At 42.2% G+C, this 14,484-nt stretch overlaps 1 protein-coding gene across 2 annotated transcripts in view; it reads left to right on the forward strand.

The window, feature by feature from the left end:
- The first annotated feature begins 3,294 nt into the window (after positions 1–3,294).
- Positions 3,295–14,484, forward strand: part of RAB27A (RAB27A, member RAS oncogene family) — a 77,423-nt gene continuing 66,233 nt past the window's right edge. The window contains exon 1 of one of the 2 annotated variants that reach the window (XM_030318141.2): positions 3,295–3,440. The gene's annotated coding sequence lies outside the window, so the exon portion shown is untranslated. The remainder of the gene's footprint in view (positions 3,441–14,484) is intronic. The other variant, XM_030318137.1, reaches the window with a different exon arrangement.

Here is a 14,484-nt window from a genome sequence, read left to right on the forward strand (position 1 = left end):
CTTATTTCACTTATTAGCTCTAAGGTTTTATTTTTCCTGATATTTAGATATAATCATGTGCCTGTTGCTTGTATTGCAAAAGGGTATTTAGAAAATCTGGGTGCTAAGTGTATTCACAACTCCTGTGATATAATTGCTTTTGGCATATCTTAGCAGACACTACTGGAAAGTACATACATACCTGCATATCAATATATAATCCTATTCCTGTCTAGGTCTATGTGTTAAAAAGCATGAGTTCTTACTGATACCTCCAATTTCAACCATATTAGTGATACTGGAAACTGAGATTCTGCATGTTTCAAGCAGCAGCCTGCATTGTCACAGAAGCCCCAGGGTGGGAATCAAGAGGTATGCTGTGACCAGTTCTGTGACTAGAGTAAGTGGTATAGAGAGGATTTTGATTTGATACACAAAATGTATTCAATATATTTAGTTTCTGTAATTAACTTTTTCTCTTTGTTTTCTTTTTACCTCTCTGGGCACTCTTTTCTCAGACTTCTTTAATGGAGTGATCCTCTGGGTTTTGTACCAAGCCCCCTCTTTGCCCACGTAGTACATTTTCTAGACTACCTCAATGACTTTCATGTCTTTGAGTACCCTTTGTGCAATAGCTTCAGTTCATGTCTTCGGTGCTTCAGATCAGCCTATTCAACTGCACAATGAACAGTTGCACTTGTATGTTCTCCTGATGCCGATATGTCAAAGTTAAAATGTCCTAAACTTGTTCATTATGGCCAAATTTACCCTTTTGCAACAGGGCTCTCTTCCTTTTGCTCAATGGTTCCTAGTTACTGAAACCAGAAATGGGCATTTCCATAGATTTCTCTCTCTCCCTCATCTACAATCAAGTCTTCCTGATTTATTCTCCTAAATATCTCAAATCTGTTTATTCATCTTCATCCTCATGATCACTGTCTTAAGTCAGATTAGTGTTATCCCTTGGATTTCAGCATGCTAATTGGCCTCTGAAACCCATTCTTAGCCTTATAGCCATTTAGAAAATGAGTTCTAAGTTCTAGTCCTGGCTGTGCCACTTTCACCTGTATGATCTTGATCAGGTTGTTTCATTGCTTTAAGACTCAGTTTCCTTATCTGTGATATAGAGACAGGAATAGTACTTATTTCAGAGGGTACTTGTGAGAAGTATATGAGGGGATATATGCAAAGTTCTTAGCATATTAGCTGATTCGTAGTAAATGGTCAGTAAATGTTAGCTATTATCATTATAATCATTCCAGCGTTATTAAAAATCCAGCCTCTGCTATTCCTCCAGTTTCTTCTCTGATTGATTCATTCTACTCAGTTTTTCAGCTTTTCTGGACTTCTTTCAGTTGCTCTAATATCTGATACTCTCTTCTGCCTCCAGGTCTTTCCTCTGCTCTCTTTTCCTAAAATTCTCTTCTTTATCCTCCTACCTTATTTATCCTTCTTAATTTATGCAACAGTTTCTCTAGGGAATTTTGATTTGGTGTCACTTGTGTCCCAATAACACTCTAACTTCCATTTTCAGGGATCTTATCTCACCACACTGGAGTTAACCTGCTTACTTGTTGGTCTACCAAGCCACTGAGTGTAGGGACCAATTTACCTTGTTCACTATTGCATCTCCAATTCCTAACCTCGATTTAAAATTCAGTGAATGAAAAGATAGTGAATGGGCCACATTACCATTGTCTGTTTTTTTGATCTCCTGCTAGGTAAACTCCTGGTCACAGCTCTGCTTGGCTTCAGGAGTGGGGAGGATTGAAAGGGAAAACTCTCCTTGTATCATATCAGCCATTAGCAGTTGCTGCATTGATGGTCCTCCAATTATTAGCTGATCAGTAACTCCCAGGACTGTTCCTTTACACATGAACACGGGCTACTTTACCTGTCTTAGCCTAACTCCGGAATTACTAGTATGATGGCCTTACCTGGGGAACGTCCTTTGACACTATCACCCTATGATGAAATCTGTTATCTCTAACTTTGAGATTACTCTGCTAAATTTGCCTAGAAATATTAGATTGGATGCATATCCAATATTTCACAATTCCATATGTTTTGTCCTGTAAGCGATTTTGTCCATTGGACACATACCTGAGAAGCTAATTATATTGCAGTGCAGTCTGTGAATAGCTACAGACTGGAAGCATGATGGGGTTGGGCAGGTGGGCCTGGAATGGCTTGAACTTGTGGTGGAAGTAGACCCAGATCAGTGAGATGGAACAGAAGGTAAAAGAAGCTTGATTAGGGTTTTCAATCATTTGGTTCTGCTTAGAAGTGGAATTATTTCGTTCCGAGGTGCTGTGCCTGAAGAGCCCACGGAGGCAAGCCCAAAGGCCACTGTCCATACCCCGAGGCCACTGAAGGAGAAATTTGGCTGCCTCTGAGTGGTAGTCTGGTGGGGGAACCGGCTTCACAGCTGCAGGTTCCAAGCAGGGGCACATAAACCCGTCCGCGCTGAAATAAGGAAGCCGCTGGGGGGCAGCAAAGGCTCGCGGATTTCTCCTCACGCTGCTATTCTTTATTGTGCTGTAGTTTGCCTTTTTTTTTTTTTTTTTAACGAATTGCTCTCTCTTAAAATTTAGAGTGATTTTATAATCCGAACGAGACTGTATGAACAGAGACCTCGTTTGTCATTTCCTCTCAGAAATATATTTTTTCCTGCCAGAGTTTACTTTTTCTCTATCGCGTCATTTCCAAGAATCCCAAGAGCTTTCCCTTGCCCCAGGAAGGCCAGGTCCAGGCCGATCCGAGTGAGAAGCTGGCGGGGCGGGATGGACAGTGGCAGAGCCGGACGTTCGGCGCAGATCCCGCCCCGGGGAGCCGGACCCGGGAGCACCTGGAGCAGGAGCATACCGGGCCTCGGGAACCCCGCCTCGGGCCGATTTTGCAGCTGCTCCGCACCCCCCTGGTTACTACGGTGGAGACACTGATATGATGCCCTGGAAAACACCTTTAAGAACATGGCTTTGGTGGGGGGAGGAGATTTGGCGAGAGTCACCAAAGCACACCTCGCAGCTCGCTGGCCCCAGAGAAGTTTGTAAATGTGACCCCTGTGTCTCAACACGAAAACAACTTTCTAAGGTTTCACACTTTCCAGGAAAGGGCGGTGGAGACCTAATATGGGCCAAAGGGAGCGTGCGGGGGCCTTTTCGTGGCTCACGAGAGGAGTCAGGCGTAGGTGCGGCAGGTGCTGCGGGCCTGGGAGCGTCGTGCGAGGAGGAGCCCGCAAAGCGCCCTCGCGGGGTAGGGCGGGAGTGCTCCCTGAGGTGACAAGAGGAAGCGGGAGGTGGAGGGTGGAGAGGAGGTCCCGCCCCCACCTCGCTCTCCTCTACGGGAAGTGATGTGGGGCCAGACGGAAAATACCCGCCGAGAACCCAAAAAGGGCCGGCAACGGGTGGACGCGAAGCGCGCGCAAGAGCAGCTGCGTGGGGACAGCGAGGTGGAGCCAGGTGAGCCGGGCGGCTGCGGGTGGTCTGGGAGGCGCTGCTCGGTTCCCGGCGTCCGAGGGGTTCCGATTCAACCCGGAGGGCAGAGCGTGGTAGCCGGCGAGTGGCTGGGTTGGCCCTGGGGCTGGCATTGAAGGCTGCGATTCCTCGTCCCCCTTCTGGGGGTCTGAGCCTGCCGGAAAAGCTGCTTTGCTTCTCGCAGGCGCGCGGCACAGACCCTACGTTGACAACCGCCGGGGGTGGGGGACAGCTTGGGCGACGTGCTGCCTAGGTGCAGTTCCAGGTTGGCACGGGGCTGAAGTCACCTCCGGGTGGCACCCGGCGCGAGAGTCCCCGTCAGTGTTGAAGGAAACTTCTGGCAGGAGAGGAGTAAAGTCCGAGACCTCCTGCACTGCCCATAGTTCTTTCTCCCTCCTGTTGTTTTCAGTTTGATTACTTAACGTCTTTACACCCTTGTTGGTGAGGGTCTGGGCAGCAAACTGGCTGGGTGCGAGAAGGTTCTCCTGTCAGTCAGACCAAAAACCCTACCTGGTGACAGGCCCTTGGGTCTTGACTGGTGGTAGGACTGAAGGACAGGTTTTGGTAACTATTGCCAAATCCTTATCTCTCTCCCAGTAGATCACCAATTAAGCAAAGTCAGGCCTGAAATGAAGGAAACCTTGTGAGCCCTTAACTTCATCTTCCTGGCCTTTTGGCTCCTGCTGGCCACATGGTCTCAGAATGTTCTGCCTCGGGTTTTCTTCCTTATCCCTTTGGGCTAACAGCTGTTTTTTATGACTCCATGGATTTTCACTTTATGTTTGGCTCATGCTCAGAGTTGGGGAAGGGGGAGTAGTGTTATGTTATATGTTTTCTGTAATTATTGCTGATTTAATTTGTTGGTAGTCCATTGTTGCTATCCCCTTCCCTGTTTTCTGCCTTCTTAAAAACTTGCTTTAGAGGGAAAAGTCTGGAAAACTGTTCTGCAGATGATTAGAAATTAAGAAAGGTTAATAAAATGCTGAAAGAACTGGACTGAAGATCATTCTTTATGTTAGTTTTCACCTACTTTCTAACTTTCCTTCCTTCCTTTCTTCCTCTTTCTTTCTCTCTTTCTTTCTTCTTCCCTTTCTTTCTTAAAGTACATGGCTTGCCTTGATTTTTAATTTTGATGAAGTATAATTAATTTTCTCTTTTGTTGTTTGTGCTTTTAGTGTCAAATCTAAGAAAGAACTTCCGAATCTAAGGTCATGAAGATTTATGCCTGTGTTTTTTTTCTAAGAGTTTTATAGCTTTAGCTCTTATATTTCAATCTTTGATTCATTTTAAGTTTATTTTTGTGTATGGTGTGAGGCAGGGGTCTAATTTAATCCTTTTGCATGTGGATATCCAATTCTCCCGTCACAATTTGTTGAAAATATTATTTTTTTCCCCTTTGCATGGTCTTGGCACTTCTGTTGACAATCAGTTGGCTGTTCATGTGGGGGTTTATTTCTAGAATCTTAATTCTATTCCATTGATCTATTTGTCTATCCTTATGCTAGTATCATACTATCTTTATTATTGTAGTTATGTAGTAGGTTTTGAGGTTGGGAAGTGTGAGGTCCTCCCATTTTGTTCTTCTTTTTTTGAAATTGTTCTGTTTGTCCTGGGTCTCTTGAATTTTCATATGAATTGTAAGATCAGCTTCTCAATATCGGTATCTTTGGTTTTAGAACAGATTTTAAGGGTTTTGAAGTGCCCTGCAATCTCTAGGAACCAGACTCTTGATTTCCCCTTCCCAAATCTGCTTCCACTTGGTCTTTCCCATCTAAGTCAATGACAACTTTACTCTTCTAGAGTCTCACACTAAATATTCTGGAGTCACCTGATTCCTTTCTTTTTCTCATTCCCACCTCTAATCCTTCAGTAAATCTCACTGGTTCTACTTTGAGAAAATATAATATATATGGGATAAAAACCATTTCTCACCATTTCCACTGCTTCTACTAAGATCCTATCTTTTCTGTCACCTGGATTACTGCAAAAGCCTCCTGCAGGGCCACCCTGCTTTCACCGTCACCACTCTACAGTCAACATAGCAGCCAGAGTTCATTATGCCACTCACTCCTCTGTTCACAACTGTGCAGTGGCTTTTTTTTTTTTTTTTTTTTTTTTTATCTCAGAAGAAAAAAATCCTCATCATGGTCTGCAAGGCTCTGATGTGGTGTGTGGCTTCATCTTCCATTATCCTCCTCTTTGCTTGTTCTGCTTCACCCACACCTTAAGACCTTTGCATTTGCTCTTTCCTCTGCCTGGAATGTTCTTCCTTCAGATGTCTGCATGGCTTTCTCACTCATTTAATCCAAGTCAAAGATCATTTCTTTAGAAAGGCTTTCTTGAACCATCCCATCTAAAATAGCATCCTTCACCCCACCTATCATTTTTTGCCCCCTTACCTTACCTTAGTTTTCTTTTTTTAGAGTATCTATAGCACTGTCATTACACACACACACACACACACACACACACACACACACAACTGTTGTTTCCCACTGTTAGAATAGCTTCATGAAGATTATGAATTTGTCTTGTTCTATGGTGTGCATAGCACCTAGAATGGTTTTTTGGCACATATTAAGCTCTGAAAAAATATGTGTTGAAAGAATGAAAAGGGAATGAGAGACTGAGAAATGGAGATCATTCTACTGTTGCTTCCTCTCTGTTCCTTCACACTTCACCTAAGAGAAGCAATGTCTGTAGCTACTTGAACATCTCCTATGTCTCCCCTATTCTATCCTCCTATTCCCCCCAAGAGAATAGCTTTGGATTCTTATCACAATGGCAGTGGGGAACCCTCTTCTCTGTAGCTAGGCAGACTGTGTGGAGGCATTCAGTACCTGTCTCCAGGGATACCGCTTCTTGTGCTGAATTCAAATTCAAGAAAATGGAATTCATTTCTTGATGAATATTTTGCACTATAGTGAATTAATCCTTCTCTGGCTTCTAACTGAAATTGCAATTCTGAGACACATTTTGGCATTTAATTACCTAACTACTTTAGACTGGAAACTGTTTATGTATATGTTGTCATACACGTCTTATGGCTAGATTGTAATATCCTGGAGGCAGAGCATGATGACTTCGGCTTACTTTTTGAGTCTTATGCTGCAAGGTATCTTAGATAAAAGAAATGTTCAATAATAAACTCTTGCTGAATGTACCAGTAAGTTAATGAATAAACCTGGATTTATTTTTATCATTGGAAACTTCTAGTCCTTACATTTAATTTTTTTAGCCAATAGCTATAAATATCTTGTTTTAGTTCATCTTATCCTGCTGCTTCTGATAGAGCAATATTGGCTACAGTTGAACAGGGTTTCCTACTGCCATTTCTCAGTGAGAATTAAATTTCTTCGCCTAGAGAGTATGGTAATTAATCTTATAAGTTATTTAAAAATTGAATCAACCTTCAATTATTTAAACTATATCTATATTTGCAAAATATGGAAAAGGATTATTTTTACATATACATGGGATATATATAAATATATTTTCCCTAATAAATTGTGTTTGAAACCTCCCCCCAAAATAAGACAGAGGTTGCATATTTCAAGTCTGAGCCCCTAACTAGATGGGGGGAATCCTCTCACAATGTAAACATACATCAAATTAGCATGAAGTACACTTTAAATGTCTTGGAATTTTATATGTCAATTATACCTCAATAAAGCTAAATTAAAAACAAATGTGAACTCCTTGGAAGCAAGATTGTGTTGCCATTATTAAAACAAGATTGCCTTCTGAAGAGAATAATTTTTCCCTTTCACTGATTTCGCTTTTTATGCCTTGTGCAGTTTTTGCTTGGGTCACATTTATTCTTCTGCCTCTTGATGAGGAAGTTTAAGTTTATGATCTGGTTTCCCTTGAGCTGATTACCTTGGGAGCAGACCTGAGCACTGAATTGGAGGAAGAGATAAAGGCTTTGTAATTAACTTTATGTCCAGAGAGGGAGATATGTGGAGCAGTGAGCATCCAGCTTGTTTGGCCTCCTGTCTTGTCATGCAGCACAGAAGGCACACCACATTCTCTTCTTGTATTATTGAGGTCTACTAACACTCATATTTTATTTACTGTTAACTAAAATTTGATGCCTTGCTTAAAAAGAAAGTTGAAAGCTATTTCTCCTTTTATTTATTTTTGTCTCTGTGTGTTACTCTTTAAAAAAAATTTTTGAAATAAAAAAGTGTTTGGCATGGAGCCATACATGGGGCTTGAGCCCCTGACCCTGAGATCAAGGCCTGAGCTAAGATCAAGAATCAGCTGTTTAACCAACTGAGCCACCCAGGCACCCCTCCTTATGTGTTTATTCTTGAGAAGGCCTCCCATTTAGTGCCTCAGACACCTCAGAAGTACTCACATATATGGAATCAGACTTTTGTTTCTTAAAATTGAACTTTTGATGTGGGGTTGGAGGTAGGGTGCTAGGTTTAGCAAGTAAAAAAAAAAAGAAATTTGCATCTTGAATAAACAATGAATAGTTTCTTACTATAAGTATGTTGCATAAATGCTTATACGAAAAAACTTGTTTTTTTTTTAATGTTTTCATTTATTTTTGAGACAGACAGAGACAGAGCATGAGTAGGGGAGGGGCAGAGAGAGAGGGAAACACAGAATCCGAAGCAGGCTGCAGGCTCTGAGCTGTCAGCACAGAGCCTGATGCAGGGCTCGAACTCCCAGACTGTGAGATCATGACCTGAGCTGAAGTCAGACGCTCAACTGACTGAGCCACCCAGGTGCCCCCCAAAAACTTGTTTTTATGAAATACAAATTTAACTGGGTATCTTGTATTTAATGTGGCAACTCTAGTCTGGTAAACCCATGTTTATGTGTAGGAAATGCATTGATCATGATAATGTCCAAAGAATGACTGAGCTATGGCTCGTTCTGGTGACCATACATGTGTTTATCTTAAAGACAGAGAGGGGCTGCCTGGCTGGCTCAGTCGGTGGAGTGTGCGACTATTGATCTCAGGGTTGTGGGTTTGAGCCCCAAGTTGGGGGTAGATTACTTAAAAAAATAAAATCTTTAAGGACAGAGAGGACTCATAAACTCAAGGAGTATAAGAAATGGAAGGAAGTTGAAGAAGATTGAGTTTTACTTTAGTCTTTTGTAATTAAGGAAATTCATATCCGCAGACATTAAGTGACTGTAAGATCACAGAGTTACTGGCAGAGTCAGGACTGAAATTCCAGGCACAGTGGTTGGTCTACTGCATAATGTCTCCCATAAGATATGTTACTTTGTAAGTTTCTTTCTTTCCTTTTCTTTCTTTCTTTCTTTCTTTCTTTCTTTCTTTCTTTCTTTCTTTCTTTCTTCTAGGTTTTCATGTTGACCCTTAATCACTTTTTTTTTTAATTCCAGTATAGTTAACATACAGTGTTATATTAGTTTCAGGTGCACGATTTAGTGATTCAACAATTCCCACCCTTAATCACTTCTGTTGTCACTCTCCCATGATCACTCCCTTATCATGCTGTCCCTTCCAGTCTCCAGATCCAAATGTGGCAGGCACATGAGACACCCTTGTCTTTTCTCTGAGATCCATATGACTGTTGAAAGCCACCATTTGGTTGTATTCCCTGTGACAATGCCAGAAAGCTTGTCATTCAATGTATTTTTATTCCTTTTGAGGTCTTGTTAATATTTTTGTCCCTTAAAAATTTTTATCATAAGATATTTTGATGCTTTTTTAAGTCCACAACAACCAAGTGTTGTCTTACTGACAACCTGCTTGCTTTGTGGCCTACTCCTATGAAACCTCTCACCCCCTGGCCTTGTGGCAGAACAAATATGGAAGATATATGGTAAGGACAAATGTATTAGATAGATAGAGGTGACTTACCCTTTAGAGATGTGTTGTTATAAAACACTGGGTTATTTTTTTATTATTTAAAACTTATGTGTACCTATTTAAGAAAGCAGCTTTGAAAATGAACATGCTTCCTCTGCCACTAGAGTGCCATATTTCAGAGCCACTAATCTTGTTTTTTCATGGGTTAATTGATTAATTCATATAAAGCCTTACCAGCTGCCAGGTCAAAGCATAATAATAAAATTGGTTGCCAAGAGACTGAAAAATCTGTTCATTTTTATTAACTGTAGTTTATCCATCCTACCCTGATCCCACCACATGGTTGGCTGGTCAAATCTTATCTGGGTATGACTGGTTACTTATCTCCTGTGTATTTGTATCATTAAGAACAAAGACAGGGTCTCAGCTAACTAAACTTTATGATAAGGCATTTTTATTCTTGTTATACTAGCCTTAATATGGGGAGGAATAAGACACATAGAAATAGGTCATGACTTAAATGTTCTTTTGAGATACCCAAGAATTTAATTTTTTTTATTTTTTTAAAAAATTTTTTGAATGTTTTATTATTTATTTTTGAGAGAGAGACAGAGACAGAGAGACAGAGTGAGAGCGGGAGAGGGGCAGAGAGAGAGAGGGAGACAGAATCCAAAGCAGGCTTCAGGCTCTGAACTGTCAGTACAGAGCCTGATGTGGGGCTCAAACTCACAAGCTGTGAGATAATGACCTGAGCAGAAGTTGAATGCTTAGTCAACTGAGCCACCCAAGCGCCCCTTAGATATCCAAGAATTTTAAAATTTAATCTATGGTGGTGGTCAGGATTTCTTTGTTTCTTAAAATGTGATTAATTTTCATAATGAATCTCACTACCACAAGGGAATGACTCCAAGAATGAGTAAAAAGGTCTAGCAGCCCTTGAAAAGATAAGGCATTGTTCCAGTCAGTTACTAGAGACCAAATGTGGCCAAACAAGCTACTGGCTGTTCCTGACTAGGCTTCCATTGTCAGGGGCAAGGCCAAGTCTCCATCGCCCTGCTCTGCTTAGGCACAGAAAGCCATGAAGTGGGTTTTGGTGCTTCTTCAGGGAGTGACTCATACCTGTGTTCTGGAACTCCTGTGTGAATGTGGAGGAGCCAACATAGCTGGGAACTAATAGGCTGGGTTTTAGTCTCTAATATGGCTGACAATTTACTATGTGATATTGCACCAGGGGTTCTCAGGGCTGATTTGACCCCCTCCTCCCCTGAGGACTCTTGACAATGTCTCGAGATAGTTTTGGTTGTCAGAGCTGGGGAGTTACTACTGGCATTTAATGGATAGAGGCACAGGACAGCCCCTCAGGACAAAGGATTGTCCTGCCCAAAATGTTCATGGTGCCAAGGCTGAGAAGCCCTGCCTTAGACAAATAACTGAATCTCCCTGGCCTGCAGTTTCCTGACTGACATGTTCTCTCCATCATGTAAAGTTAACTAAGCATGACTCCACCATTGTTGTGTTTGTCACCTCTCCCTTACCCTGATTCTAAGTCATTAAATGTGGAATAGGGCCCAGGTATTGATACTGTTTTTAAAGTCCCCACAAAAGATTCTGATGTGCAGTTGGACTGAGAAACCACTGCCCTCAGGGATCACATGGGAGGAGATCCTTGTAGAGGTACCAGGTGGACCGTTTGACAGGAATGGACCCTGTGGGGACAGCTGTCAGTAGCAAGTCTGCCACATGACTCAGCATAGGTGGAAGCCTGCTAGAAACCCACAGAGAGCATTGTGACTGAAGACTTGGCCTCTAAATTCCTCAGAGACCTGTGCTCTCAGCACCTATGCATGATGAGCTCTCAGCTGACTGAGAGTGTCTGCTCCCCAAATTTCCAGCCGGTAACCATACCCTTGTTTCAGATTTGCCTTGGACATTAGGGTTTTCTAAGGAAAGTGTAAGAGTGGACAGTGTCTTCATTAACACCTTCATTAACTGTAGCTTCTCTGAAAGGTTAAAAGTCAACAACAGAAACTCCCTACCCTGAGTCATCACCCCATTTTGTCACCCAGGTAAGGACACCACATTTATTAAACTTACAGCATCACGTAATTCAAGGGCTGGTAAGCACTCTAGAAACCAGGTAACCTCAGAGATTCAGAAGAGGTTCAGATTGATAACAGAGAAGGTTCTAGAAGACAGGCCTGTCAGCCGTTTCTCCACTGTGTTCTTTCCATGTCCCTATGCTAATCATTCTTGATTGTAACCAGGTGTAAGATGGGCAAGACAAAATTGTGTTGTTTTGTTGTTTAAACGAAATGACTTTCAGATGGAATTTTAACAACCAGTGCCTTTTCCTTGACTGTTCTGAAATATCACAGGAAGTGAAACAAGTATATTATGATTTTTTTTAAGTTTATTTATTTATTTTGAGAGAGCAAGAGAGAGCACGAGCATGGGAGGGGCAGAGAGAGAGGGAGAGAGAGAGAATCCCAAGCAGGCTCTGCACTTTCAGCATGGAGCCCAATGCAGGGCTTGAACCCACGAATGTAAGATCATGACCTGAGCTGAAACCAAGAGTTGGACGTTTAACTGAGTAAGCCACCCAGGTATATTATGATTTTAACTTAAGTTAAAGCCGTCCAGAAACATATGAGTGCCTGCTATGGGTATGTGCCAGCTTTCAGTTAAAGGCCACCATCATTTCTTCTGTATATGGCTGCTTTTCTGGTCCCATTCTTGCCCCCCACTCCCTGCTCCTGCCACAGCCCATTCCTTGCAAAAAGCTGGTGATCTTTAAAAATCTAAATCAGATCATATCTTCCTTCTCTTTTAAATTTCCCTGCTATTTGCTACTGCGGTTGGTATAAGGTTCAGATGTTCTGACCATGGTCTGTAGAGGTCTCCATGATCTGGGCCTTGCTGGACTCCATGACCTCAGCTCATCCCTATGCCTTCATCTTTCAGCCTCATCTTCCTTTCTGTTCCTTGGAAATGCCAAGCACATTCCTTCTTCAGAACGTCTTGCCCTCAATGTGTTTTTCTCCAGATCTTCATGTGACTGTTTCCTTGGCATCATTCAGACTTAATTTCAAATATTACCCCCTCAAAGAGGTGGGTGATGGGGGCGGATGGGTGGCTCAGTCATTTAAGTGTCCGACTCTTGGTTTCAGCTCAGGTCATGATATCACAGTTAGTGAGATTGAGCCCTGCATTAGGCTGCAGGCTGATGGTGTGGAGCCTGCTTGGGATTCTCTCTCTCCCTCTTTGTCTGCCCCTCACTGGCTCATGTGTACACACATTCTCTCTCTTTATCTCAAAATAAATAAACTGAAAAAAAAAAAAAAGAGGTGGGTGATGACTTTCACCCTGATGACTATTAAAAGTAGCCTCTGGTCACTCACTATCCTATGATTGTGTTATTGTCTTCATGGTATTTATTACTGTTTGAAATTATTTTATCCTTATGTTCACTTATTTATTGTCTCTCTTTGCATGCTAAAATGTTCTCTCAATGAGGACAGGAACTTTGTTTTGTGAACTACTATGTGTTTAACACCTAGAATCATACCTGGTACATGACAGATGCTAAGTTAATGAATGAATGACAGAAAGTAAGCAGTTGGTGTTAGAGAAGATTGCTTTACAGATTCAGTCCTATGAAATTCCTGTATTTCTTACATGTTGGCCTTTATTTTATTTTTTAAACTAAAACTAGAACACTAGTTTATTAATACATGAGAATTGGAATTGTTAAGCAGACTGGATTCTTTGAGAACTAATGTACTTGCTTCCTGTAGTAAAACTCCATGTGGAGCAAATATAATAGAAGAAAGCTACTTGGTAAGCACAGACTCAGGGCACAGGGACTTAGAAATCAAAAATATCTTGCTGGAAGAGGCCCGAAAGATCACCGTGGTAATGGTTCCTCACAACTGGCTGCCTGTGAAGATCACACAGGGGGATTTATTAAAACATACTCACACAAAGCCACACATTTTTCACTCTCTCCTTTGGAAATACTGATTCGTTACTTTGCAGTCAGGGCTGAGGAATCCATGTGTCCTTTAAAATGCTGCCAAAATTGGGGTTCTTGGGTGGCTAAGTCAGTTAAGCATCTGACTTTCGCTCAGGTCATGATCTCCTGGTTCATGGGTTCAAGCCCTGCATTGGGTCCTGTGCTGACAGCTCAGAGCCTGGGACCTGCTTTGGATTCTTTGTCTCCCTTTCTCTCTGTCCCCCTCCCGCTCACACTCTGTCCGTCTGTCTGTCTCAAAAATAAATAAACATGAAAAAAATGTTAAATGCTGCCAAAATGATGGATGGTATATGACCAGGTTTGGGAGCTAGTGACTGAGCCCACCCCTGTTTCCAGATAAGTAAACTGAGGCTCAGAGAGATCAAGGGCTTTACTCAGGGTCACACATCGGGTGAGCAGGGAGATGGCACTCAAATCTCCCAGGCTTCTCTCCTTGCTGTTCACAAAATATTGCAGCAAAGATTCTCAGGTTCAGAGGCAATACCACTTCAGAAATTGCTGGTTTATTACTTTTTTCTTTATTTACTTGTAACTAGGCAGTCTGGTGTCACACAGGAAATGCATACAGCATAGTTTTCCTTTTTTTACCACCAAGTGTCAGATCAATTTGATTTTAGACTCTGGGGCTGCAGAATGACCATCAGAGTGTGGTTCTGGGACCAACGCCATCAGCATGACCTGGAACGTATTAGAAATGCAGATTCTCGGGGCGCCTGGGTGGCGCAGTCGGTTAAGCGTCCGACTTCAGCCAGGTCACGATCTCGCGGTCCGTGAGTTCGAGCCCCGCGTCGGGCTCTGGGCTGATGGCTCAGAGCCTGGAGCCTGTTTCCGGTTCTGTGTCTCCCTGTCTCTCTGCCCCTCCCCCATTCATGCTCTGTCTCTCTCTGTCCCAAAAATAAATAAACGTTTAAAAAAAAAAAAAAAAAAAAAAGAAATGCAGATTCTCAGTCCAGACCTACTGGATCTGAAACTCTGGAGGCAGGGCCCACAGTCTGTTATTTTAAAGCCATCCAGAAGATTCTGACACACACTCAAGTTTGAGAACCACTGTCCATAGGTACATTTTGTGGTCCAACCTCTAGTTAAAGCAGCTGGCCTCAGCCTTTTAGTTGGTGACTCTTTAACATCAAGGGCTCAACTAAAACTAGTCATCTGCTTTCTTTGGTGACATTTATTCAAAACAGGACCTAGTGTTATAAATC

Source organism: Lynx canadensis, chromosome B3 (genome assembly GCF_007474595.2).
Source record: "Lynx canadensis isolate LIC74 chromosome B3, mLynCan4.pri.v2, whole genome shotgun sequence".
Classification (NCBI taxonomy): domain Eukaryota; kingdom Metazoa; phylum Chordata; class Mammalia; order Carnivora; family Felidae; genus Lynx; species Lynx canadensis.